Consider the following 27,948-nt stretch of genomic DNA (forward strand, 5'->3'; position numbering starts at 1 on the left):
CCCATACCCTACCGAAAAGCACCATGGGATCCCTAGTGGAATAGAAATGGGAGAAGCGTTTCGGTTCAAGACACCCTCTAGTATTTTGGTCGTGGGCCCTTCTGGTTGTGGCAAGACTTGTTTTACCAAATCGTTACTTGGAGGAATTGTTTGGATTACTTGGAGGAATTGTTTGTAAACCCTCCCCCTACGATTCATTATTACTACAGGGCATGGCATGGCAATAGCATCCATCTTTCTCCAAACAATAGTATATTGTCTTTCTCGGCTCCTGATTGGTTACGGCTCACATGAGTCACCATTACTACTATTTCAGGAGAGTAATTTGCAGTTTGCTCTACAATCAAGCTGAACTGTCACATCTCAAGAGTTGTTTACCCACATATTTGTAAACAGTTGTAAAGGACAGAACTTCGTATCTTCAACAGCACTGATATTGTATCTAATGACAACAATAGTGTACTCTTTAAACGAACATTCGTCTAAATCATCATAGTGCAACTTCCGATCCACACTTGAATTGCCTGCTGGACAGTTCACGGTAAAATGATCGTTCTCTCCACATCTGCATGTATTACCCTGCTGGCCATAGGCAAAGCTTTTCATACCATCTCTTATATATCTCCGACCACAGAACTTGTAATCAGTTTGGTCACCTCTACTCGCCGGTTTCCTTCCTTCAGGTTTCGCCTTCAGAGTCCTTCGTCCCTGTTTCTGAACGCTTGACTTCCTGAAGATTTCGCATTTGCTTCAGCGGCTCCAGCAATTTCTTATGTTCTCTCAAATGTCGATTATCAGGAACTACGAACACAATGCGATTACAGATCAACGAATCTCGCTAATCTCTAAATTCACAATTTTTAGCCCATTTTTCCTAGAAAAGTAACTTATTCGTCGATCGACAAGCCCTTCTCCTGGCTTGAAAAAAAGAATACGTACCTTTCATAGATTGTATTCTTTCGGGGCTCACAAAGTTTCTCCAAATACCCCGGAACTTTGTCAATTTTGACTTTGTCCTCGTCACTTTGCCACGAGAAGGCGTTGTAAACATCGAAAGCTTCATCTCCAATCACAGTCAACCTGATCATCCTTACTAGTATCCGGTAGCCAGTTCATAGTTGTTCCACTTTTGTTGAAATATTTTTCAGTTTAGCAAATTTTGCAAAAAGGAAGAAAGTTTGTAACTACTTTTTAACGAGTTTTGAAAGACACGAAGACAGAATTTAAAAAGGTATTTCATATCACAACCATATGCATGGGTACCTAATTGTAACGCCTCTTTATAGCTTCATTGCATCACTATAAATTGATACCAAAACAGGACCTTCATGTTAACCTTTCCGCTTTTCGGGTGTAAAACATTTGAAGCATGCATGCTGTTACACAGAGGTGTCGATTTAATGCAAGTCTCGTCTGTAGTATGACACTGAAATATTCCCGGGACTATTGCAATACTGCCTGCGTAAACGATCATTCTCATCCTATTCATCGTGATAATTTGGTTTGCAAATACAAACAAGAGAAAAGGAAATCACTTGTCAATGATCTTTTATACTGTAAACATTTTGTGAAATTTTAGTACCAGACTTCCCTAACGGCCGTGAGATTTCACAAGTGTTTTACAAAGTTTCCACACATGAGAGCTAACGAGTGTTTTATCAAGAAGAATCAAAAAGTAAAAAACTACCAAAACACCACAAGAAAAGGCTGCAAATAACAATTACTTACTATCCTGATCTGTATTTTAATCAAATGGAATACATCTGTAACAAACTACCATAACACCCAAACAGAAAGCTTGATACAAAAGTATACTTACTATCTTGGTCTGTTCTAACAACAATTAGATCACTTGCTGGTCCATCTCCTTTCACAGTAGATGCAAACACTGTGATATTGTAGTTGACGTACTCCTTTAGACTTGTCAATTCCGTCTGACGAACAGAGCCATTTACTTGAACATTTCCATCGTCATTCTCTGTTTGTGACTTGTAAGTAATGGCGTAACCCGTGATGATACCATTCTGTTGATCAGCTGGAACTTCATCCCACGTGACTAAGATGCTGGTTGAGCTTGTGTTCTGTCCTTTCACATTTTGTGGAGCACCGTCAGGTTCTGATATAGAAATTGAAAGCAGAATTATATTGCAACGAACGTAGTGGTTGTTCAGTACTTTATTATGCACTTTAAGATACGGTCACTACGGACTACGGTAGTACGCGCCGCAGACCTGGTTTGAGGTTTAGTGTACATGCTCATTGGCACGTGGCATTCGTACTCGGTCGTCTCATTGCACGCTACTGAAAGAGGTCAGGCTGTTTTGTGTAGTGGGGACAACGTAAGTATTTTTTACTAAATTTCAACCCTCTATCGATTTCTAAACTTCATTTTTTATGTTAAACAGTCTTTAGCCAATACATTTGAGTGAAAGCAGAGCAAAGGTCACCGATATTGACGCGTTTCTGACTCTGATTACTCACGTTCTTTAAAATAGGTTTGTTTACCAACAGATCACGCAGGATGTCAACGGGAGAGGAAAGCAGGTAATTCACTTTTTTTTCTGGCTTTTCAAAGATGAATTTCAATCTTTGTTCGAAATATGTACTTTTGTAAACAAAGTCCTTCCATTCCACTGCAAACTGTTCCTTGTAGGCACTTGAAATGTGCCAGAATCTGCAATGTGATCACATCCAAACAGAATGGATCATAATCCCACTATGGCAATGTGGATTAATAAGCAGGTAGTGATCGTAAAGAAACAAAACCTCTTCATCATCTGGAAACCATCAGCATGAGCTATTGCAAGTGCGATTCTGACATCTTCGAAAGACATTTATGATTTTCTTTCTCAATGGCACCCGTAGTCTGAGTCTTCCTAGTCAGAATCTTAACGCCAAACATCAGTCCAATTTTCATTATTACCATAAGCCTTCCCAACATTAGTTGCTTCATATACTGGGAAATTGTACATACAGTGGAACCCCGCCTTACGGTCACCTCGTTATCACCGCCACTTTTTTTGTCCCGGCGAAACGCCCATGTATTTTCTTATAAGAAAGCCCCGATAATGTGGCCACCCCGTTAATAAGGCCAATGGCCACATTCTGAAATCCCAACCTGTATAATCCTGTATAATTATACCCCGTTTACATGGCCACTCAAACCAGTAATGTTCATCTTTCCATTGTTAATATTGCATGTAGCGGTTGAAGTTTCAATTTTTAAAAATTTATATCTGCAATCCGGGAGCTTATTAAAGAACAGTTGTTTAGAAGTGTAATTGCGATATATCTGTTAGTTTCTGTTGAGATGTTAATCAATTTAGACTAGTCATGAAATTTGACCCTACCCCCTTAATACGGCCACCCCGTTAATACGGTCAAATATTATTGGCCCGTGGGTCACTGTATTAATGGAGTTCTACTGTACATAATAACCATTAAAAGAAGAAAACTGCCAGAAAGATACTACGAAGGGTATTACAATACCGGATGAAATTATCGGAGTTGACTACATCTTTTCTTTGAAATCAAGCATGGGTACTGAGACAACACAGAGTTCACAGTCTTAAACAGTATAGATTAACTCTAAAATACAGGTGAGGAAAAAAAGATACTTTTCTGAAATGTGACAACAAGACAGCTTCTCTTAAGATAATTACATTCATGTCATGAATTATTTTATTAGGATAATAAAAAAAAAAAATTCACTGGTTATCTCCACTGAAGAGTTATCAAGTGTTATAATGACTGCACGAACCTGTAAGAAGAAACCGCCATACCAACCAGAAGAAACGCACACTACAATACAAATTACTTACTATCCTGGTCTGTTCTAACAACAATTGGGTCACTGACTGGTCCATCTCCTTTCACAGTAAATGCAAACACTGTGATATTGTAGTTGACGTACTCCTTTAGATTTGTCAATTCCGTCTGACGAACGGAGCCATTTACTTGAACACTTCCATCGTCATTCTCTATTTGTGACTTGTAAGTAATGGTGTAACCCGTGATGATACCATTCTGCTGTTCAGCTGGAACGTCACCCCACGTGACTAAGATGCTGGTTGAGCTGCTGTTCTGTCCTCTCACATTTTGTGGAGCACCAGCAGGTTCTGATATAGAAGTTAAAAGTTGAGTTATATTGTAACGAATGTGACTGGGCATTAGTCACCAGTAAGACATTGCTGACAACCTGTTTGATTTCTCCATACTTGTCATAAGCCTTTTCAACATTAGTTTCCTTGGGTATCGTGAACATTTACCACGAGCACATAAAAAGGGAAAACGTATCAGAAAGATAATGTGAAAGTTATTACTTACAATTACAGATAATCATTAGTGGAAGATTTAAAACTGGACATTTCGGAATCATCATCAAGACAAAATAAGTATGAGAAAGCAAATAAAAGATAAGCTCGACCTGACAATTAACATAGCCATCTAATTAGAATGTCAATTTTAAGCTCTACCGACTTAAATACTCGCTTTCTTGCACTTATTTTCTTTTGATCACTGCGTCATGATGACACCGAAACATCGAGTATTAAATCTTTCAGTAATTTTTTTCATTTCTTTGCTTTAGCAACTCTCTTTTGATCAAAAAATCAGAATCTGAATATATTTTTTCCAGATGACGCATCTTTGCCTCGATACTACTTAAATTCCTTATTCATTAAATTAAAGTCTCACGACAACTACCGAGTTGTGTATTCTCAAGACTTAAAAACCTTCCATCATTTTTGAATACAAGCCATCTCTAGTAGAGTAGTCTACCTGCAGAAAACTTTCACACGCAACCTCTACAGACCAGAGTCCCAAAGTCTCTAAGTGAAATGGTATGAATCTGTCAAAACTACCACCACGACAAAAAGAAGAGCTTGATAACAAAATCTGCTTACTACGAAATTACCAAAACATCCCCAAAACAACCTGATAAAAAAAAAAAAAATTACTTACTATCTTGGTCTGTTCTAACAACAATTGGATCACTTGCTGGTCCATCTCCTTTCACAGTAGATGCAAACACTGTGATATTGTAGTTCACATATTCCTTTAGATTTGCCAATTCTGTCTGACGAACAGAGCCATTTACTTCAACATTTCCGTTGTCATTCTCTGTTTGTGACTTGTAAGTAATGGTGTAACTCGTGATGATACCATTCTGTTGGTCAGCTGGAACTTCATCCCACGTGACTAAGATGCTGGTTGAGCTTGTGTTCTGTCCTTGTACATTTTGTGGAGCACCGTCAGGTTCTGATATAGAAATTGAAAGCAGAATTACATTGCAACGAACGTAGTGGTTGTTCAGTACTTTATTAAGCACTTAAAGATACGGTCATTACGGACTACGGTAGTACGCGCCGCAGACCTGGTTTGAGGTTTAGTGTACATGCTCATTGGCAGGTGGCATTCGTAGTCGTCTCATCGCTCGCTACTGGGAGAGTTCACGCTGTTTTGTGTAGTGGGGGCAACGTAAGTATTTTCTACTGAATTTCGACCCTCTATCGATTTCTAAACTTCATTTTTATGTCAAACAGTCTTTAGCCAATAGGTCTAATAGATTTGAGTGAAACCAGAGCAAAGGTCGCCGATATTGAAGTGTTTCTGGCTCTGATTACTCACGTTCTTTAAAATAGGTTTGTTTACCAACAGATCACGCAGGATGTCGACGGGAGGGGAAAGCAGGTAATTCACTTTTTTTTTACGGATTTTCAAAGATGAATATCAATCTTCGTTTGAAATATGTGCTTTTGTAAACAAAGTCCTTCCATTCCACTGCAAACTGTTCCTTGTAGGCACTTGAAACGTGCCGGAATCTGCAATGTGTTCACATCTAAATAGAATGGATCATAATCCCACTATGGCAATGTGGATTAATAAGCAGGTAGTGATCGTAAAGAAACAAAACCTCTTCATCATCTAGAAAACCATCGGCATGAGCTATTGAGAGCGCGCTTCTGACATCTTCAAAAGACATTTATGATTTTCTTTCTCAATGACACCCGTAGTCTGAGTCTTCGTAGTCAGAATCTTAACGCCAAACATCAGTCCAATTTTCATTATTACCATAAGCCTTCCCAACATTAGTTGCTTCATATACTGGGAAATTGTACATGCAGTGGAACCCCGCCTTACGGTCACCTCGTTATCACGGCCACTTTTTTTGTCCTGGCGAACCGACCATACATTTTGTTATAAGAAAACCCTGTTAATGCGGCCACCCCGTTAATAAGGCCAATGGCCACATTCTGAAATCCCAACCTGTATAATCCTTTATAATTATACCCCGTTTACACGGCCACTCAAACCAGTAATGTTCATCTTTCCACTGTTAATATTGCATGTAGCGGTTGAAGTTTCAATTTTTAAAAATTTATATCTGCAATCCGGGAGCTTATTAAAGAACAGTTGTTTACAGGTGTGATCGTGATATATCTATTAGCTCTGTTAAGAGGTTAATCAATTTAGACTAGTCATGAAATTTGACCCTACCCCCTTAATACGGCCACCCCGTTAACCCGGTCAAATATTATCGGCCCGTGCGTCACCGTATTAACGGGGTTCTACTGTACATAATAACCGTTAAAAGAAGAAACCTACTAGAAAGATACTACGAAGGGTGTTACAATACCGGATGAAATTTTCGGAATTGACTACATCTTTTCTTCGAAATCAAGCATGGGTACTGAGACAACACAGAGTTCACAGTCTTAAACAGTATAGATTAACTCTAAAATACAGGTGAGGAAAAAAAGATACTTTTCTGAAATGTGACAACAAGACAGCTTCTCTTAAGATAATTACATTCATGTCATGAATTATTTTATTAGGATAATGAAAAAAAAATTCACAGGTTATCTCCACTGAAGAGTTATCAAGTGTTATAATGACTGCACGAACCTGTAAGAAGAAACCGCCAATCCAACCAGAAGAAACGTATACTACAATACAAATTACTTACTATCCTGGTCTGTTCTAACAACAATTGGATCACTGGCTGGTCCATCTCATTTCACAGTAGATGCAAGCACTGTAATATTGTAGTTCACATACTCCTTTAGATTTGTCAATTCTATCTGACGAACAGAGCCATTTACTTCAACATTTCCATTGTCATTCTCTGTTTGTGACTTGTAAGTAATGGCGTAACCCGTGATGATACCATTCTGTTGTTCAGCTGGAACTTCCTCCCATATAACTAAGATGCTGGTTGAGCTGCTGTTCTGTCCTTGTACATTTTGTGGAGGACCAGCAGGTTCTGATATAGAATTTAAAAGTTGAGTTATATTGTAACGAAAGTGGCTGGGACTTAGTACCTAGTTACACAATGCTGACTACCTGTTTGTTTATTTTACACTTGTCATACATGTAATTCTTTTCAACATTAGTTTCTTTGTGTATCGTGAACATTTACCATGACTAACAAATAATGCATTGTGTATATATATGCTATTTGCAAGCCGGGAGGTCCGTATTGGAAAAACAAAAAACTGTGCACGAGGTCTTGAGTATGCGGCATCGGGCCTTACTCAATGTTTCCCAATAGGGAATGACCAAGGCCGGCAAATAACGTCATCGTGTTCATTTCTTATCTACGGTATTGCTTTGAAAGAAACTTTCGTGTTTAGTTCTAATTAAAGCAGTTCAGTTCAAATCTGGCGTACGCAAGTGTTAGACATTCCGGGCACAAAAAAGGATAAAAAAGCTTGAAAAGTTGCCTAAGTGTTGAATGCTTCCAGTTTACGTTGTTCTGCAGTGTAACAGAAAGCTTGAAAAGTTGTCAAAGTTGGAAATTTAGGAGTGATACATACTCGGGTCCGGATAGGGAAATCTGGACCGTATTGGACGTAAAAGAAAACGTACTGTACCAGAACGATAACCTGAAGGTTATTACTTACAACATCAGATATAATCTGCGTTTTCAGTTTTCCAGTTAAGGTATCAGTATTTTCTTTGCGTCCATATGACTTAGAATTCCTTCGGCATGCTCATTAAATCTCAAAACAAATGAAGTACAAACAACAACTACTCAGCTGTGTGTTCTCAAGACTTGCACAACTTTCCATTAAAACTGAATACCAAACATCTCTAGCGTTCTACAATGTAATCAGTTACTTAAACCTATAAAAAACTTTAACATGTCACTTCGTCCGACCAGAGTACCGAAGTCTCTTAGTGAAATGGCATGAATCGAAAATTACCATAACAACCAAAAGGAGAGCTTGATAGGAAACTCTATTAACTACGGAATTACCAAAACATACACCAAAAAATCGTGATAAGAAATGTTACTTACTATCTTGGTCTGTTCTAACAACAATTGGATCACTGGCTGGTCCATCTCCTTTCACAGTAGATGCAAACACTGTGATATTGTAGTTGACGTATTCCTTTAGATTTGTCAATTCCGTCTGACGAAGAGAGTCATTTACTTGAACACTTCCATTGTCATTTTCTGTTTGTGAGTGATAAGTAATGTTGTAACCCGTGATGATACCATTCTGTTGTTCAGCTGGAACTTCCTCCCATATAACTAAGATGCTGGTTGAGCTGCTGTTCTGTCCTTGTACATTTTGTGGAGGACCAGCAGGTTCTGATATAGAAGTTAAAAGTTGAGTTATATTGTAACGAATGTGACTGGGCATCACTCACCAGTAAGACATTGCTGACAACCTGTTTGATTTCTCCATACTTGTCAAAAGCCTTTTCAACATTAGTTTCCTTGGGTATCGTGAACATTTACCACGAGCACATAAAAAGGGAAAACGTATCAGAAAGATAATGTGAAAGTTATTACGTACAATTACAGATCATCATTAGTGGAAGATTTAAAACTGGACGTTTCGGAATCATCATCAAGACAAAATAAGTATGAGAAAGCACATAAAAAGTAAGCTCGACCTGACAATTAACATAGCCATCTAATTAGAATGTCAATTTTAAGCTCTACCTGAATTAAATACTCGCTTTCTTGCACTTATTTTCTTTCGATCATTGCGTCATGATGACACCGAAACGTCGAGTATTAAATCTTTCAGTAATTTTTTTCACTTCTTTGCTTTAGCAACTCTCTTTTGATCAAAGAATCAGAATATGTATATTTTTTTCCAGATGATCCATCTTTGCTTCGATACTACTTAAATTCCTTATTCATTACATTAAAGTCTCAAAACAACTACTGAGTTGTGTGTTCTCAAGACTTGAAAACCTTCCATCATTTTTGAATACAAGCCATCCCTAGTAGAATAGTCTACCTACAGAAGACTTTCACACGCAACCTCTACAGACCAGAGTCCCAAATCCTCTTAGTGAAAGGACACGAATCTGTCAAAACTACCACCACGACAAAAAGAAAAGCTTGATAAGAAAAACTGCTCACTACGAAATTACCAAAACATCCCCCAAAATACCTGATAAAAAAGATTACTTACTATCTTGGTCTGTTCTTACAACAATTGGAGCACTGTCTGGTCCATCTCCTTTCACAGTAGATGCAAACACTGTGATATTGTACTTCACAAACTCCTTTAGATTTGTCAATTCTGTCTGACGAACAGAGCCATTTACTTGAACACTTCCATTTTCATTCTCTGTTTGTGACTTGTAAGTAATGGTGTAACCCGTGATGATACCATTCTGTTGTTCAGCTGGAACTTCATCCCATGTAACTAAGATGCTGGTTGAGCTGCTGTTCTGTCCTTGTACATTTTGTGGAGGACCAAAAGGTTCTGATATAGAAGTTAAAAGTTGAGTTATATTGTAACGAATGTGGCTGGGCCTTAATACCAAAACAAAGGCAGGTCCAGGTGGACTGGTACGAATTGCATTGTTTTGGAAGTCCCACTACGCAACTTGCTCACCAGCATGTGTGATTTTGTACCATGTGACCTGATCGTGCAAAGGGCCTATTATTGTACATTTAAGCTGAAAGAAACTAATGTACATGTATGTTGGCCCCAGCAAAACAATTCTTGGCTTGCACTGTCACGCAATCCTGACGCAATAAAAAATTTATTCGACAACCATTTAGTGGATTAAATCAAGAAATTGTGATGTTATAGAGATTAATAAAGATGACACTTCGCTAATTTTTAAGTCTGTGCGTTTTCTCAAGCTCAGATATTCGTCGAAATATTTTGCACAAATTTACAGAGACCAGTACCTCCGCGGTACGCCAACATTGCGGCCGGAAAATCGTGTAAACATCTGGAGCTTACTTTGGCTATCTAGGCGACTGATCATCTGTACTGAACAAACAAGCATTTACATAACCACTTTTCCTGGTACTTTAACTGCTGATTGGGCTAAAAATCACGACATAAGTATATGTTTTTCGACAAACGCGTTCGTAGGTGTGTGTCACGCACCGTCATAACTCGGAAATTCAAAATGTCTCGCTTGCTTGAGAAACGCAAATAACAACGACAAAGGCTGAGGAAAATAGACTGAAACGTTTATAGGCTGATATAAAGACCTTGACTCTTTTCAAGCCCTAAAGACCTGCAAACGTGTAATAAGCTATTAACCGATTCCAAGAAATGCAATCAAAAGCAGAAGAACTTAAGCACATCGATTCGATTGAATTTCGTACCACTTCAAATGCAGACCATTTAGGTCAATTGCAATATAGCTAGTGCTTCTCAGTATAACCACTGCCTGTGTACACGCAGCAAGGCGTCTAGTTAACAGGAGTTCATCCAAAATAACAATGATATTATTAATACGGACAAATAATAATATTAAATAATAATAATAATTATACTAATACAACTAACAGATACAATACTACTACTGCTCCTAATACACTATTCTAACAACTAACGAAAGCAAAGATGAGCGAAAAAAATATAAGGCCATGAAATACTAAGTTAGAGCTGTTCAATGAAAAGGAGAACCTAAATATTATTCAATTAAATATCATTTGTTTTGCGCGTGCACTAAGCCATCTGCAGGTACATGTTTACATTTGGATTTCAGTTTAATTTTCGACAGATAACAGCTAGTTTTTCAGCTTGAAGACGTTAACAGTCGGTGGTTATCGATATACTGGTGTTCCTGGTTTAAGTACAGGTTCAATAAACGTGATTTGGTCTCAGTAGGAAAATTTTGCTTTCATTTTAGTCGTGTACTTACATTTATTATATGGCTAGCTCCGTGAGCGGACAAGATGAATCAAATCCTGCGCTCTGATTGGCTACCCGAGCGGGCAAGATGGAGCTATCTTGCCCGCTCGGGACTACCCGCCGTGTCCCGCGAGAAAAATTTCCCGAAAGCCATATAATAAATCCTTTATTGACCAAGCTTGTTCGGTCAAGATGGCTTGATATTGGTCTCGTTCTTTTTTTTTTCCGAGTTTATGGATCTCGACTCCGTCTCGGTCCATAAACACGCAAAAAGAGAAGTTGGCCAATATCCAGCCATCTTGACTTCACACTTGGTCAATAACCCATACGTAGTAGCGTAGTTGATTGTGTCATTGTCAACCTAAGCGCGTGCGTGGCGCTTAAACCATGCCTTGCATGATGCACAGAACGTGTGCACACTAACAAAAGTAGGCACCGTCCTTAATAAGAGTTTTAATAGCATGAACCAACTACAAGTATCACAAATACTCCCCCTAAATGGGCAGGTAGTCTATTGCAGGTAGTCCCCCTGCATTTTCAGACTGTCCTCACAGTTCATCAATTGGCCAGAATTCAGGGGTGAAGACAAGCATCATAGGAGAAGAGGGCTTTGTCTAAAAACACAACACAATGGCTTGGTCAGTGCTCAAAACAAGACTGACCGATCCGAGCTGTCACTCTGCTGACCATTAGGCCATCAGATCTCTCAGCAGCACTGAACGTGCGCTCTAGTCTCTTAACTACTAACTTTGAGGTGACAAGCTAGTTATCTCTCATGTGAGCATGAAAAGCTTTTTTTCACGGATGGGAGTTCCTGACAGAGTATATTAATTGAATGGAACGAATGTTAATTGAAAAGAAAAAAGTAGTTACTTACTATCCTGGTCTGTTCTCACAACATTAACAGGATCACTAGCTGGTCCATCTCCTTTCACAGTGGATGCAAACACTGTAATATTGTAGTTGACGTGCTCCTTTAGACCGGTCAATCCCTTTTCACGCTCTTCAGCACCAGCTGTAACTCTGTTTTTGTCATTCTCTGTTTGTGAGTGGTAAGTAATGGTGTAACCCATGATGATACCATTCTGGTGATCAGCGGGAACTTCATCCCACATGACTAAGATGCTGGTTGAGCTGCCAACCTGTCCTGTCACATTTTGTGGAGCACCATCAGGTTCTGATGTAAAAGTTCAAAACAAGTTAGCCGCTTAGCATGATTGGTTAGTTGAGCTTTCGCACATATATGTGTAAATGTTGTGAGGGCAGTTATTAACAATCTTCTTCTTTATTGGTTATCATAATCATTTTGTATGTTCCTATCTAGTCTGTTTTAATTACTTAATCTGTATACCAACAAGGTACAAGGTAACATGTCACACTGTGCGAAATTTACACTTTATGAAATTAATAATAATAATAATTATAATAATAATATTAATAACAATAATTAACAATAATAATGATAATCATAGCTGCTACATTTTGATAGGGCGCATTTATCAACTCGATCAATGCGCGTAACAGTAAATAACTAACTAAATGAAATAGAACAAAATACTTAACTAACCAACCTTTAACTAACTAAAATAACTGACAAATTTATTACTTAAGAAAAATAACAGCCAAATTAATTAATTAATAGATGATATTTGCAATGTTAGAGCAGGGGTTTGTACATGTAAGAAGGGCAAATAATAGTAATAGTAATAATAATAATAATAATATTAATAATAATAATAATAATAAAATAATTAACACTGATAATAGTTATAGCTACATTTTTATAGGGCGCATTTCCCAACTCAATGCGCCTAACAGCAAATAACTAACTAAATGAAATAGAACAAATAACTAACCAACCTTCTAACTAACTAAAATAACTAACCAATTTATTACTTAAGAAAAATAAGGCTAATTAATTAATTAATTAATTAATTAATAGATGATATTCTGCAATGTCAGACCAGGGGTTTGTAAGAAGGACATCAGTAGAAAATGAAATCGCATTACATGCATCTCGAACACGTATGTCGCAAAATGCCTTCTAAAACTTCTAATGGCCACTTAAGTGTTCAGTATTTTGATCTCAATTACTTCAACATGATGAGTTCTTTCCCTTCAACTACAAAAATAGTCGCCTTCAAAGGACACACTTCTACTGATTAAATTTCTTCAATTAGTCTATACAAAGCACTAAGAAAATATGACAACATCCAGAAAAAAAATTGATAAGAAAGATAACTTACTATCCTGGTCTGTTCTTACAACAATGGGATCATTGAGTGGTCCATCTCCTTTCACAGTAGATGCAAACAGAGTGATATTGTAGTTGACATACTCCTTTAGATTTGTCAGTTCCATTTGACGAACAGAGGCATTTACTTGAACATTTCCATCGTCATTCTCTGTTTGTGACTTGTAAGTAATGGTGTAACCCGTTATGATACCATTCTGTTGTTCGGCTGGAACTTCATCCCACATGACTAAGATGCTGGTTGAGCTACTCCTCTGTCCTTGCACATTTTGTGGAGTACCATCAGGTTCTGATATAGAATTGAAAGCAGAATTATATTGCAACCAACGTGGTGGTTGTTCAGTAATTTATTAAACACTTTAAGATACGGTCACTACGGACTACGTTAGTACGCGCCTCGGACCTGGTTTGAAGTTTAGTGTGCATGCTCATTGGCACGTAACTTTCGTAGTCCGTCGTCTAATCGCTAGCTACTGGGAGAGGTCAGGCTGTTTTGTGTAGTGGGGACTACGCAAGTATTTTTTTTTTTTGAATTTCGAACCTCTATCGATTTCTAAATTTCATTTTTGCAAAACTGAATGTATTCGCTTTCTGAGCACTGCTTCGGTTGACAACACTTCCAAATTTATTCACGTTGATTACTGTTACGAGTATCGTTGCAGAGCAGGGCTGTTCCAGACAAAACTCAGGATCGCTGGTAACAGTAACAAACTAATTTATTTCCGTAAGATAACTTCACGAAGTTACAGCACTAAGCTTCTTCAAATTTGAACCAAATGCAATCTCTCTTACAGAAGAAACTCTCGCTCTAATATACATGAGGCTTAAAGTTCTAGAAACTTCTATTAGGAGCTAAATTAAGTCGCTTGACACAGTTTCTAATCTGAGTAATTACACAAGGATTAGAATGTTCTGGAATGTTCTTATACCAATTGGTCACGGCTGAATGACTTGCGGTTCTAGATTGTTCTAGAACTTGACTTAGACAATTTTTCGCAACAAGTACAGGCGACCGAAAACCCGTGGGCGACCACCTAAACACTGCCACCCGCTCCTTCAGAAAGAGAAAGAGTTGCCCACAACGCTACATTCTGGTCTCCTATGACGTTACAGGTCTCTTCACCAATGTGCCGTTGGAGGAGACTATCAACATCTTGCAAAGAGATGAGCTTGTTAAGTTACTTGAAATTGCCACAACCAATCAACTCTTTCAGTTTGATGATCAGTTGTACGAACAAACGGATGGAGTGGCTATGGGCTCCCCTTTGGGCCCCCTAATGGCGAACGTCTTCATGTGCCACCTCGAAGAGACACTCACACGCGATAGCTTGATGCCTCATCTGTACAGAAGATACGTTGATGATACTCTTGCAAGAATGCCAAATACTGATGCTGCCACTATAATTCTTCCCACCCTGAATGGCCTACATCCTAGTCTAACGTTCACGATGGAGCCTCCTGTAGATGATAGGATCCCTTTCGTCGGCATTGAAATCATCAAGAATGGAACAAAACTCGAAATTGAAGTCTATAGAAAGTCAATCAATACTGGCTTGCTCTTACATTTTCATAGTCATACTGATAAACGCTATAAAGACTCTTTATTAAAAACAATGCTACATCGCGCTTATGTGTTATCGTCCAAAACAGAGGCTTTTGATGAATAATGCGCCAAATTGCGCACCAGTTTTAGTCGTCTTGATTACCCGTTGAGTCTTATAGATTCTACTTTTTCCAATTTTGATTCAGTAAGCATATCGGAGAGAAATGCTGACGAGAGCAACATAGTAAGAATTAGTCTACCATTCAAAGATCAAGTTTCAGCTATTGCTGTTCGGAGGCAGTTGCGTGATCTTAGTAATAAGATTGGCCCCACTTTGCAGCCAGTGTTTGTAAGCAAGAAGTTAGAGCACGATCTCGAACCTAAAGAAGCCAAGCCGTCAATTGTCAATCAGCAATGCGTTGTTTATCATTTTGTATGTTATCTGTGCGATGCAGATTAAGTCGGCTACACAGCCAAACACCTTTTTCAACGTGTTGCTGAACACAAGAATTCGGCAATCGGCGAGCATTTTCATGAAGCGCATGGTAGCAGCGATCTTTTGAATGGGAGCCATTTCAAGATTCTGAGAAAGTGCGAAGGCTAATTTGATTGTTTAGTGTTTGAAATGCGTTACATCAAGAAATTCAAACCTAATTTGAACGTCCAAACGGACTCCATACGTGCGAAACTCTGTTTACTTGTAAATTATTTTCATCACTTATTGTTTGTCTTAGTATTTATATATCTTCGTTTTATACATTTTTTGACATGCTAAACTGAAGACGTTACGGTAACGTCGAAACGTCGTCGATTTTAATTCAGCTTTTTCGCTTTCTAAATCTTAGAATGCTTTTAAGAAATCTTCTGTCGCAATTTTCTATTGTCAAATGTTTTTTTTAAAGTCACTTCTTCTCGGTATAAACAGTCTTTAGCGAATAGATTTGAGTGAAAGCAGAGCAAAGGTCGCCGATTTTGACGCGTTTCCGGCTCTGATTACTCGCGTTCCCTAAAATAGGTTTGTTTACCAACAGATTTCGCAGGATGTCGACGGGAGGGCAGAGCAGGTAATTCACTTTTTTACGACTTTTCAAAGATGAATTTCAATCTTTGTTCGAAATATGTGCTTTTGTAAACAAAGTCCTTCCATTCCACTGCAAACTGTTCCTTGTGGACATTTGAAACGTGCCGGAATCTGCAAGGTGTTCACATCGAAACAGAACAGAATCCCACTCTGGCAATGTGGATTAATAAGCAGATAGTGATTGTAACGAAACAAAACCTCTTCATCATCTAGAAAACCATCGGCATAAGCTATTGCAAGCGCGCTTCTGACATGTTCGAAAGACATTTATGATTTTCTTCTCAATGGCAGCCGTAGTCTGAGTCTTCGTAGTCAGAATCTTAACGCCAAACATCAGTCCAATTTTCATTATTACCATAAGCCTTCCCAACTTTAGTTGCTTCATATACTGGGAAATTGTACATACAATGGAACCCCGCCTAAGGGTCACCTGGTTATCACGGCCACTTTTTTTGTCCCGGCAAAACGCCCATACATTTTCTTATAAGAAAACCCCGTTAATGCGGCCACCCTGTTAATAAGGCTAATGGCCACATTCTGAAATCCCAACCTCCATAATCCTTTATAATTATACCCCGTTTACACGGCCACTCAAACCAGTATTATTCATCTTTCCATTGTTAATATTGCATGTAGTTGTCGAAGCTTCAATTTTTAAAAATTTATATCTGCAATTCGGGAGCTTGTTAAAGAACAGTTGTTGAGATGTGTAATTGTGGTATATCTAATAGCTTCTGTTTAGACGTTAATCAATTTAGACTAGTCATGAAATTTGACCCTACCCCGTTGATACGGCCACCCCGTTAATACATACATCTTACTAACCGAGTTTGCAGGCCGTACTGTAAGTTACGGACCGAGTTTTTTTCCCAATCGATTTATGGCCCAAGCGCGAATCGCGCGGGCCATAAATCGAAGGGGAAAAACGAGGTTCCGTAACTTACAGTACGGACCGAGAAAACGAGGTTAGTAAGGTATTTATTATGTCTCTACTGTGTATCTGACGGATTCGGGAACGATTTCTACTCACGCGGAATGGCTTCAAATTTCTGACGCACCTCGAAAGCAAAACGAGTCAATTTGAAATCGTTTTTGAGTGACTCTTACGTCGTTAGCAGGTTTTAATATACAATTTCAGAAGTAAAAGAAAGTTTTAAACTTTTACTTGCTAAAAAAGTTAAGGAAACTTGGCGATAAATCACGAAACATTTTGGCAACAATAACGGATTCAAATTTTAGCGGGCCGTACAGTAGATTACGGCCCGCTCAATTGACCAATGACAGCGCGCGTACTAACTGAGAAATATAATAAGGTCAAATATTATTGGCCCGTGGAATACAGGTGAGGAAAAAAGATACTTCTCTGATATGTGACAACGAGACAACTTCTCTTAAGATAATTACATTCATATCATGAATTATTTTATCAGGATAATAATAATAAAAAATTCACAGTTTATCTCCACTGAAGAGTTATCAAGTGTTGTAATGACGGCATGAACCTGTAAGAAGAAACCGCCATTCCAACCAGAACAAATGTATCCTACAATACAAATTACTTACTATCCTGGTCTGTTCTAACAACAATTAGATCACTGGCTGGTCCATCTCCTTTCACAGTAGATGCAAACACTGTGATATTGTAGTTCACATACTCCTTTAGATTTGTCAATTCTGTGTGACGAGCAGAGCCATTTACTTGAAGATTTCCAATGTCATTCTCTGTTTGTGACTTGTAAGTAATGGTGTAACCCGTGATGATACCATTCTGTTGTTCAGCTGGAACTTCATACCATATAAATAAAATGCTGGTTGAGCTGCTGTTCTGTCCTTGTACACTTTCTGGAGGACCAACAGGTTCTGATATAGAAGTTAAAAGTTGAGTTATATTGTAACGAATGTGGCTGGGCCTTAGTACCTAGTTACACGATGGTGACTAGCTGTTTGTTTATTTTACATTTGTCATACATGTAATTCTTTTTAACTTTAGTTTCGTGACTAACAAATAATGCATTGTGTATATATATGCCATTTGCCGGCCGCAGGTCCGTATTGGAAAAAACTGTGCACGAGGTCTTGAGTATGCGGCGTCGCGCCTTACTCAATGGTTCCCAGTAGGGAATGACCAAGGCCGGCAAATAACGTCATCGTGTTTATTTCTTATCCACGGTATTGCTTCGAAAGAAAATTTCGTGTTGAGTTTTAATTAAAGCAGTTCAGTTCAAATCTGGCGTACGCACGTGTTAGACGATCCAGGCACAAAAAGCGATAAAAATGCTTGAAAAATTGCCAAAGTGTTGAATGCTTCCACTTTACGTTGTTCTGCAGGGTAACAAAAAGCTTGAAAAGTTGCCAAAGTTGACAATTTAGGAGTGATCCATACTCAGGTCCGGATAGGAAAATCTGGACCGCTAAAGCGCACACGATAGGCCAATCAAATTTAAGGATTTAGGATTCCGGACCGCTGAGAAGCTGGAGAAAAAATTAAAATTAAAAGAGAAAACGTACTGTAACAGAACGATAACCTGACGGTTATTACTTACAACATCAGATAGAATCTGTTTCTTCCAGTTAAGGTCAATACGACTTCCTTTGGCATGCTCATTAGATCTCAAAACAAATGAAGTACAAACAACAACTACTGAGCTTTGTGTTCTCAAGACTTTCGCCACTTTCCATTAAAACTGAATACCAAACATCTGTAGCGTTCTACAATGTAGCCAGTTACTTAAACCAAAAAAAACTTCAATAGTCTCTTAGTGAAATGGCATAAATCAAAAATTACCTTAATGACCAAAAGGAGAGCTTGATAGGAAACTCTATTAACTACGGAATTACCAAAACATACACCAAAAAATCGTGATAAGAAATATTACTTACTATCTTGGTCTGTTCTAACAACAATTGGACCACTGGCTGGTCCATCTCCTTTCACAGTAGATGCAAGCACTGTGATATTGTATTTGACATATTCCATCAGATTTGTCAATTCTGTCTGACGAGCAGAGTCATTTACTTGAACTCTTCCATTGTCATTCTCTGCTTGTGACTTGTAAGTAATTGTGTAACCCGTGATGATACCATTCTGTTGATCAGCTAGAACTTCATCCCACATGACTGAGATGCTGGTTGAGCTGCTGTTCTCTCCTCTCACATTTTGTGGAGCACCGTCAGGTTCTGATGAAAAAAAAAAAAGTAAATCAAGTTTACTTAATTTGCAAAGAAAGTGACTAGGCTTAAGTATTTCTGTAAAGAAAATACCGATAGCTATCAAGGGTCATAAGCTTTTCCAACGTCACTTACTTGAGAAACGTGAAACATGAATCATGGATCGTGTAAGACAATGTCTACCTATGTAATTGAAGAAAATAGCTAGTACTCTGGACAAAACTGTTCTGGATCAACGTTTTACGACAAAAAAATTAAAAGAAGCAGAGCGATGCAAATAATTTTGTGAGTGTCTTAAACTTTATTTAATTCCACACATGGTAATTTATCTTTACATCGATCATGCAAGGAAGACTTGAGTTACAGAGAATCTAAATTTGCGGAATGAGTAACAAAAGTACGGAAAATTGCGCGATTTCTGAGGGAAAAAAATATTCGTAGTTTACATTGACATGGTAGTGTTAGATCAGTGTTGTTGTGCGAAGAACATCGTTGCGCGTTTGTGGAATTCTTCCATGAATTAGACGAGATGTTATGAAGAAGGAGTGATATCCATCTAAACAGCACTATAATCCTGTAATACATCAGCGGTTTAGAGAAGCAAAGATTCAAGCTGTGGCCTGACTACCACTGAAGGCCACAAGGCAAACCAAAAAGGTTATTTCAAGCTGTTAAGCAAGAAATTGTGAGAAAATGGCAAGCTCCTAGTAGATGAGCCCAGGAAAAAGGTCCGAAAACTTTCCTAAAAGGACAAATAGCGTTGTCTGGGGTTCTTGGCCAATAATGCTTTAACACAGCAGCATCTTGCGCAATTGCGGCTTGTGCGAAGCGCGAGCTAAAGGCAGCCATATTCAGAGCAGGCGGAAGATAGGTCTAGTGGTAAGATCAGTTTAAAGACTTCAAAGAAGATCAGTCTCTGAAGACAGTATCGCATTTCAGTGGCCAAATAAAGTTGTAAGTCTTTCTCATGCTTTCTTGTCAAAATCTTGCCAAAAAAATGAACAAGCACTTAAAGAGTTTCTTCGCAAAACAACACTCTAAATGTGTTTCTTATTTCTCAGAAATCAAGTGATTTTACATACTTTTGTGACTTTGTTACCAAATTTGGACAAGGTGTAACGCAAGCCTTTCTTGCGTAATCCATATAAAAATAAGTTCACATGTGTGGAATTTAGTAGAGTTTAAGATAATCACAAAATTAGTCGTGTCACTTTGTTAGTTTTAATTTTTTGCGGTGAAACGTCGATCCAGAACAGTTTTGTCCAGCGTACTAGTCTGGCACTAAAATATAATGAAGGCCATCAGTAAGAGAATTGTGTGGTAAAGGTAACATTGATGTTGAGTGAGGTGCAGGTAAAAGAGACTACTGAGCACTACTGAAATTTCCTTTTGTGAATAGATAGACATTTAAAATGCTTTAAGTTAGAGGAAGCAGCTGGGTGGTGTAATTTTCTTGCTACATGTAAGTGACAATTTCTGAAATTTACACCAAACATCTCTTGCAGGCTTAAAAGGGTAAGGTGTGTACTCAGGCCAAAATGACCAATATTGCCGGAGCTTAGTAAGAGTTTTTATAGCAGGGAGCAACTACAAGTATCAAAATACTCCCCCTAAATGGGCAGGTAGTCTATTGCAGGCAATCCCCCTGCATTTTTAGACTGTCCTCACAGTTCATCAATTGTCAAGAATTCAGGGGTGAAGACAAGCATCATAGGAGAAGAGCGCTGTGTTTAGGAACACAGCACAATGGCTTGGCCAGTGCTCAAAACAAGACTGAGCGATCTGGGCTGTCACTCTGGTAACCATTAGGCCATCACGTCTCTCAGCAGCACCAAACATGCACTCTTAGCTAGTAACTTTGGGATGAAAAGCTACAGTATTTACATCTAATGCGAGCATGAAAAGCTTCTTTTCACAGATGGGAGTTCCTGACAGAGTATATTAATTGAATGGAACGAATGTTAATTGAAAGGAAAAAAGTAATTACTTACTATCCTGATCTGTTCTCACAACAATAACAGGATCACTGACTGGTCCATCTCCTTTCACAGTAGATGCAAACACTGTGATATTGTAGTTGACCCACTCCTTTAGATTCACCAATTCCTTTAGACGATCATCAGGACCAGCTAGAACATTCCCACTGTCATTTTCTGTTTGTGAGTAGTAAGTAACTGTGTAACCCGTGATGATGCCATTCTGTTGATCAGCTGGGACTTCATCCCAAATAACTAAGACGCTGGTTGAGCTGTCGTAGTCTCCTTTCACATTTTGTGGAGCACCGTCAGGTCCTGATATAGAAGTTCAAAACAAGTTGAGCTTTCGTACCTATATGTATAAATGTTGTGAGGACAGTTATTAACAATCTTTTTCTTTGGTAGCTATCATAATCATTTTATATGTTCCCATCATAGTCTCTTTTAATTATTTAAGAGTCACTGACTGAAAATATCGAGAATGGCTGGCCAGGTTAGAAAAATCGAAAATCCTGAAACTTCGCCTAAAGTAAGCTTTTAGGGAGCTACTTTCGAAAATATTATTCCGATTTTCTTAGAATTAAAAGCCTTCGAGAAATTCGCAAAAAACGAAAATATAGCTTTTTCCCTCATTAAATATGCAAAAAATATCTGGAAAAGTGACAAAGTTCTCGGTATTCGCGTTGAAACAATTTACAAAACTAGAACACGAGGTAACTTAGCATAAGAGCTTTACTTTTCTTCTATCTAACAATAGAAAGTTTTAAATTTTTCAAGCATTTTGAAGGATTCCGTCGACCGTTGAAGAATTGCCTTTTCAAGCCCATATAAAAACGGCAAAAATTGCGTAGTTTTACTGGCTTAAAACGCATCTTGGTATGTCCGATATGGAACTAAAACAAGTACTGTGCAAAAGAATGTTGTTTCTACTATAATAACATGGAAAAAAATTTCTGGACAATCGAGGTTTACACAGGTAAAATGCAAAAGTTCGCGACAGTCTCTTCTCAAATTTGCATAATGCGGTATGTTCAAAGAACTCTATTGTTGAGCACTCTAGTTTGTTTTTGTTCCATTTGTGGGCCATGCTTTGGGGGAAATATACAAAAAGAGAGTTGATCCATGTCATTGTTACAACGTTGTTTCATTATTTCACGCAAGGTACATAAAACTACAGAAAAAGCCCAAAATATAAGTTCAAAGTTACTGGCGTCACGTAATATATATTTTCAGTTAGTTCCAATTGAAATGTCTAGATTATTGAGGTTTAGACACTTGCTTATAATAGAGAAATATCAGGGTTTGTCTTTCCCGTTTATATATACTCGATTAGTCTGCAAATATTCGAAAGGAGACTGGTCTTTTAAAGAAAATTTTAGCATGTGTCTCGATTTTGATCTTGAATTAATTAGATGCAATTAATGAAAGGAAGAGGTTTTATTAACGTGATCCAGCCAGACGAAGGAAGCAAGTTTTCGTAAAGATAGAGTAAGACTGTTTGAAATCTATCCCGCGATCCGACCTCGGTTGGAATTCGGCCTAGTCCGAACGTCGCGTTTGTGCCGTTCCGACCTCAAATAAATTTGTCCCGGCAGTGGCAATGACAAGAGAACAGCGGTGATTCCAAACGTCGAGTTCAAGCAGTCACGCAGAAGATCGGAAGACGCTTGCTTTGCTGAAGGCCATTTTAAATGCTACAAATATTAGCAACGGCAGCTGATGCAGCAGGCTATGAATTCAGTTCGGCACGGTATAAGTCGCGCTATACGGCATGCAAACTTTATACATTCCCCCCGGGGGGGAGGGGACTCATATAAAAATAACGGGGTGCTCGTCGTACATCTTAGGGCTTAATCTTCAAAAGGCTAAGTAATTGAAGACAACAACAACGACAAAAAAACACTGTTAGAAATATATCGAGTAGTCCGTTCTATAAAGAGACTTTTCAATCTTCGTCAATTATGCAAGTAAGTTCACCTAACCTTAAAAGACGTTTGTGTTTGCTGGCGCGCGTTCTCACTGCCCAGATTTTTTGTTCCAAATACCGATTGAAGAAGACCAAAAGTTAATCAAAGTATTTACTTCGACCCGATATTGGGCAAACGAAAACGCCTTTTAAGCCCGTAAAATTACGCAATTTTTGCCGTTTCCACAGGGCTTGAATTCTTCGACAGTCGACGGAACCCCTCAAAATTTAATTTAATATAAAGCTTTCAATATGCTTAGTTTATCCGGTGTTCTAGTCTTGTAAATTGTTTCAATGCGAATACCGAGAACTTCGACTCAAGTACGGCAGTAGCACGACGTTTGAAACCATGCATGCACTCAGTTTGGCAGGCTGAATTAGAGTCGGCGCGACTAGTTATAGCACGGCAGGCCTAATGCCGTTCCGCACGGCAGTAGCGCGTCTTGGCTTCGAACGGCGTGCTCTTGCCATGCACGTGCCGAACTGAACCAGGGACAGCGGAGCCGGGGTGGGGCTTAAGTTCCTCCCACCCTCCACTTTTTACCGCGATGACATTTTATTTTGTTTTAGTATGAGGTACAAATGAAGAAATAAAGAAGAAGGGAAAGAAAACGAAAAAAGTCCGGTTGACTACAGATTTACCAAGAATTTACAAAGCTACAACCTCGTACCAAATCTGTAGGAAGTTTTTCATGTTTACATAGTTTTAACCTGTCCGCAGCGTGCGCTTCCATCCCACACACGGAGGACTAGCTTGTGTAAAAGCGCAGGTCAGTCAGTACTAAGGCCGTGATATATCATGGAGGGCTGAGAAAGAGGTATCAAGCTCACAATACCTTCAAAATATATTGCTGTAAATGCTCTAAAAGTGCCTGTCATTTTATAGTTCATCCACTAGGTTGATTTTCTTAAGAGCTACACCATGGAAAATGTCAAAAATACCATTTCCAAGCCTCTAGATTTAAAATGTTTTTTGGGGGAGGATGCCCTTAGACCCCTCTACAAACTTGCTACCCACCTTCCCCCCCCCCCCTTCACTTGAAAAAAGACTCTGCCGTCCCTGTGAATTCATATCCTGCTGCATCAGCTGCAATTGCTTTTTAGCATTTAAAAAGGTCTTCAGCAAAGCAAACTTCATCCGATCCTCTGCGCGATTGAATGATGATACCATTCTGTTGATCAGCTGGAACTTCATCCCACATGACTAAGATGCTGGTTGAGCTGCTGTTCTGTCCTGTCACACTTTCAGGTGCAGCACCAGGCTCTAGCATAGAAAGTTAATTTAAGTTTCAAAGGCGAACAGTAACTTGGCATAAACATTACACACAAAAATGTGGCAACAAAAGAGTAGAGAATGAAGCAAGGCAGCAAACCCAAGTAAACAAGGAAACAAGCCAAGAAAGAACTGAAAAGTTCGAAAAGCAAAAAATTCCGAAAAGTAATAGTGAAGGTGACCTTTTATTCTTAATTTCTTTCCTGAGTCAGTGACCCTTTGCAAGAACCAATAGTGGTTAATGGATAAAGAAAATAAATAAACAACCAACATATTTATTAGCCTTTTTTTGTGTACATTATTTTCAATTGGCTAAAAAAAAGCTGTCACATTTTAATTACGCAAAATATTGAAATTGATCAGTGAGTCGCCTTGTTATCAAAAGATCAAGAAGTCTGTGCCTGAGTAATGAGGATGAAAGCAATAAGTTGTATAAATTCAAATGTTATACAGATTACGTGAATGTAAATGTTGAAACAACTACATTGTTTACATACATGTACGGCACCTTCTTCATCTGTGGAAATATTCACTACAGGGCTCCCATCACTAGTGCTAGTGTTTCTTACAAACAATTTAAAGTAATATAATGTCTAAGGTGAGAGGTTTCCAAGAGAAGCATTTGTACTAGACACCACACAGGAACTATCTGACAGGGATCCTTGACAAACAGCATCTACAAACTCTGCATTATCTAGACTTCTCTTTACTGTGTAGTTCTGAATTGCACTGTTCCCATCAAAACCAGCAATCCAGGAAATATTCACTACTCGAGAGGTCTTTGAGTCAACTGACACATTCAATGGTGGGTTGGGTTTCACTGTTGAGTTAATTTATGTAATTATACACTCTTTAACAACAATTCATGTACAATCCAAGTACATAAGCAATTACTCAAAAGGTAAAAATAGATTGAGAAAGAATGCGAGGTACAAGTGAAAAAAAATGTTCTTGGCTCTTTGAACTGAACACTATTTCTTTAAATTTCTACTGGTAGTTAGTCTCGGTAAACAAATAAAACCATTTTTTTTTTGCACTTTTACTGATGATATCACTGTCTCGTTATTAATGACGTTTATACGTCATCAGATACAAAATCAGTTGTTATCCAAGGTGTGTTTTGTTTTGAGAAACCATGACCTAAGAGTCCTAGAAGAAACAAGAACCCTCACAATTTTATTTAAATTGGTAATCTTTGTATTGAGGAATAGTCTCTCGTGAGTCACTATTCTCCGCACTATCATTTCTTGCTATCACAGGTGCATCTTTTTCCCACTGCACTTCAGACACCGGTGGCAAAGCAATATGCTGGCATGTCAGCAGTACCTGTCTTCGTTTAATGACAGACTGTTATTACACATCAATTATTGTCACTTCCGGCACAACTGCAGTTAGTGCAGTTAATCAAAAATGCAATAAAATGAAGTTGAATTGCAAGTGAATAAGAATGAACAACCATGGACTACTTAAAGATCAAATTGGAATTCAGAGGTGTTGGTTTTAGCGAAAGGGCAAGAAAAAAAGAAAAGCTCTGAGCAAACCCTTCAGAACACAGTCAGTGAAAGAGCATATAAATTTAATTGGAATTTCAACCTACTTTCGGCTGTTGTGGCCTGAAATGAATTAAAATGGCCAAGCAGAGTAGTTATAAAGTTCCCTCTATGAAATGAAGTGTTCAGGTACAAGTAGTTGTTGGTATTGCCAAGAGTAGCAGATTGTAGATGATATCGTTACACGAACAACCACGAGTGATATCTGTTTTACAACATCTAGTAGAGGCGATTTCAAATGTTAGACATATTAAACATAGTGTTTGGTCCCAGAGCCGTCCGGTTGACTGTCCCATTTGCAAGATATTATCTCAAACTAAGACTTTCACTTATCGAAGAGGCTTTCTTGTATGTACCATCGGAATGTTTGAGTGAAGCCCTATGCGACATAAGAATGTAAAATCAAAAAACAAAAACAAAAAAACAAAAACAAAAAAATGAAACAATGTATTAGATAATGGAAGGACTAAAGTTGAAGATGGAGCCGTAATCCTAATCAGCGGAAGGCTGCAGCTCAAGGCAGGACTTAAGATTTGCAGCGTGGCTGATTCGTGCTAAGGAGATCCAATGACTCTCCACATGATGTTATTTTACGACACTCTCCCGAGGATTTTTGTCCGATTTACTTTGAGTTTAGATATCGTTCGTGAATCAACCACATTCATTACCATGAATTTCATTTCACTTTTGCGCTTAGGCCAGTTTGTCACTTTGTACATGTATATCGTAGTCAACGCATGTCTTGCATAGAAATATCCAGGAGATAACCAATTAAATATAGAAACAGGCTACAGAATCGAGGCTCCTTGCAAAGGGGCTAAAGAGTTTCATTGGTTTTGTGAAGCTTTTATGAAGCTCAAGTTATTGACGTCGCCGTCCTATACGAAAATGTCGAAAATACACTAGCTCTTAGGCATTTTGTCTTTGGCAATACGACGAGATAGCGACAGGTTCCCGCGTCCACTGCCACGCCCGTCGAAGTCTTCCCGTCCTCGTATATCAAAGTCCCTAATGTTGCGCATTCTGATGTAGAAAACATATATTTCGACCACTCAAATTTTAAAGCAATACTTTGCAATAAAACCAAAACTCCGTAACTCCTTTTTGCACCACTGTGGTTATTTATACTGTCCAGTAACCACATGTCCTCTTCGTGGACTTCTGATCCTTTATATTATACACTATACTGGCGGACCCGGAAGGTCACCGACACTAATAAAGCTTTCATAAAAAGTCATAAAAAGTAACGAGCCAATGTATAATCCGTCAGAAATACTTTCGTTCACGCAAGTACATAATCGATGTAAATTTGACATTACCAAAACGCCTTACAATGATGTTGCGCATTCGCCGTGAAACTGGATAAAACAACTAACCTGCCTGAGCGAGAGGTACAAAGAAGAAGAATGAAAAAAATGTTTTGAAATCCATCCTAGGAACTGGATGGGCAGCCTTCTTCCCTCAAGCGTGGATTAGGTTCTCAATTCCGTCGATCAGATGATTCTATCAATCATCTTCCGCTCATTGATAACTGTCTGACAGATTTGTGTGCAAATGTCTTTCACATTTCCACAATAATGTTGTTACGTCACGCATAAAGTCAAGGACGTGTTTAGTGAGCCTAGATGGAAGACATGCCTCAATACTTGGAACGTCTTAAAATGAAATCACTCAACACCACAGTTTGAAAAAGTTTATTTAATTTCGACGAATGTGATTATTTCTGACGGCTACAAAAATTAGAAAACGTGGTACTTCTTTTTTTTTTCTGCAACGATTTTACCACACAGACACTTTCCAGTCAGCGGGTAACAGTTAAATACAATAATACATGAATAAACTCTTCTGCCGTTTACAAGAATTAAGAAAGCCATCCACCAAACCGTTAGCTGTTTTTAATAAAAAATATTAAGTGTCAGCGTTTTAATGGTTTGCAAATTGTTTCGCTTCCACGTGGCGTTTGTATTTCAATTTCGCCTGAAAATTTAGGTCGGGTTTAGGTTTTGGC

The 27,948-nt window shown here is 38.4% G+C and overlaps 1 protein-coding gene and 2 pseudogenes across 2 annotated transcripts in view; 1 reads left to right on the forward strand and 2 right to left on the reverse strand.

The window, feature by feature from the left end:
* The window catches only part of LOC145467313 (uncharacterized), a 152,889-nt gene that overhangs the window by 23,111 nt on the left and 101,830 nt on the right, over positions 1 to 27,948 (reverse strand). The window lies entirely within an intron of this gene.
* Positions 361 to 27,906, reverse strand: LOC145467325 (protein sidekick-1-like; annotated as a pseudogene). The gene is made up of 13 exons (XR_014042039.1): positions 27,317 to 27,906; positions 21,167 to 21,466; positions 18,888 to 19,184; positions 17,571 to 17,867; positions 13,376 to 13,672; positions 12,007 to 12,306; positions 9,438 to 9,734; positions 8,303 to 8,599; positions 6,968 to 7,264; positions 4,963 to 5,259; positions 3,822 to 4,118; positions 1,820 to 2,116; positions 361 to 801 (listed from the first exon to the last, which is right to left on the reverse strand). The product of XR_014042039.1 is annotated as a protein sidekick-1-like (transcript).
* On the forward strand, positions 13,808 to 15,701 carry LOC145468666 (uncharacterized; annotated as a pseudogene).

Source organism: Orbicella franksi, chromosome 14 (assembly GCF_964199315.1).
Source record: "Orbicella franksi chromosome 14, jaOrbFran1.1, whole genome shotgun sequence".
Lineage (NCBI taxonomy): Eukaryota > Metazoa > Cnidaria > Anthozoa > Scleractinia > Merulinidae > Orbicella > Orbicella franksi.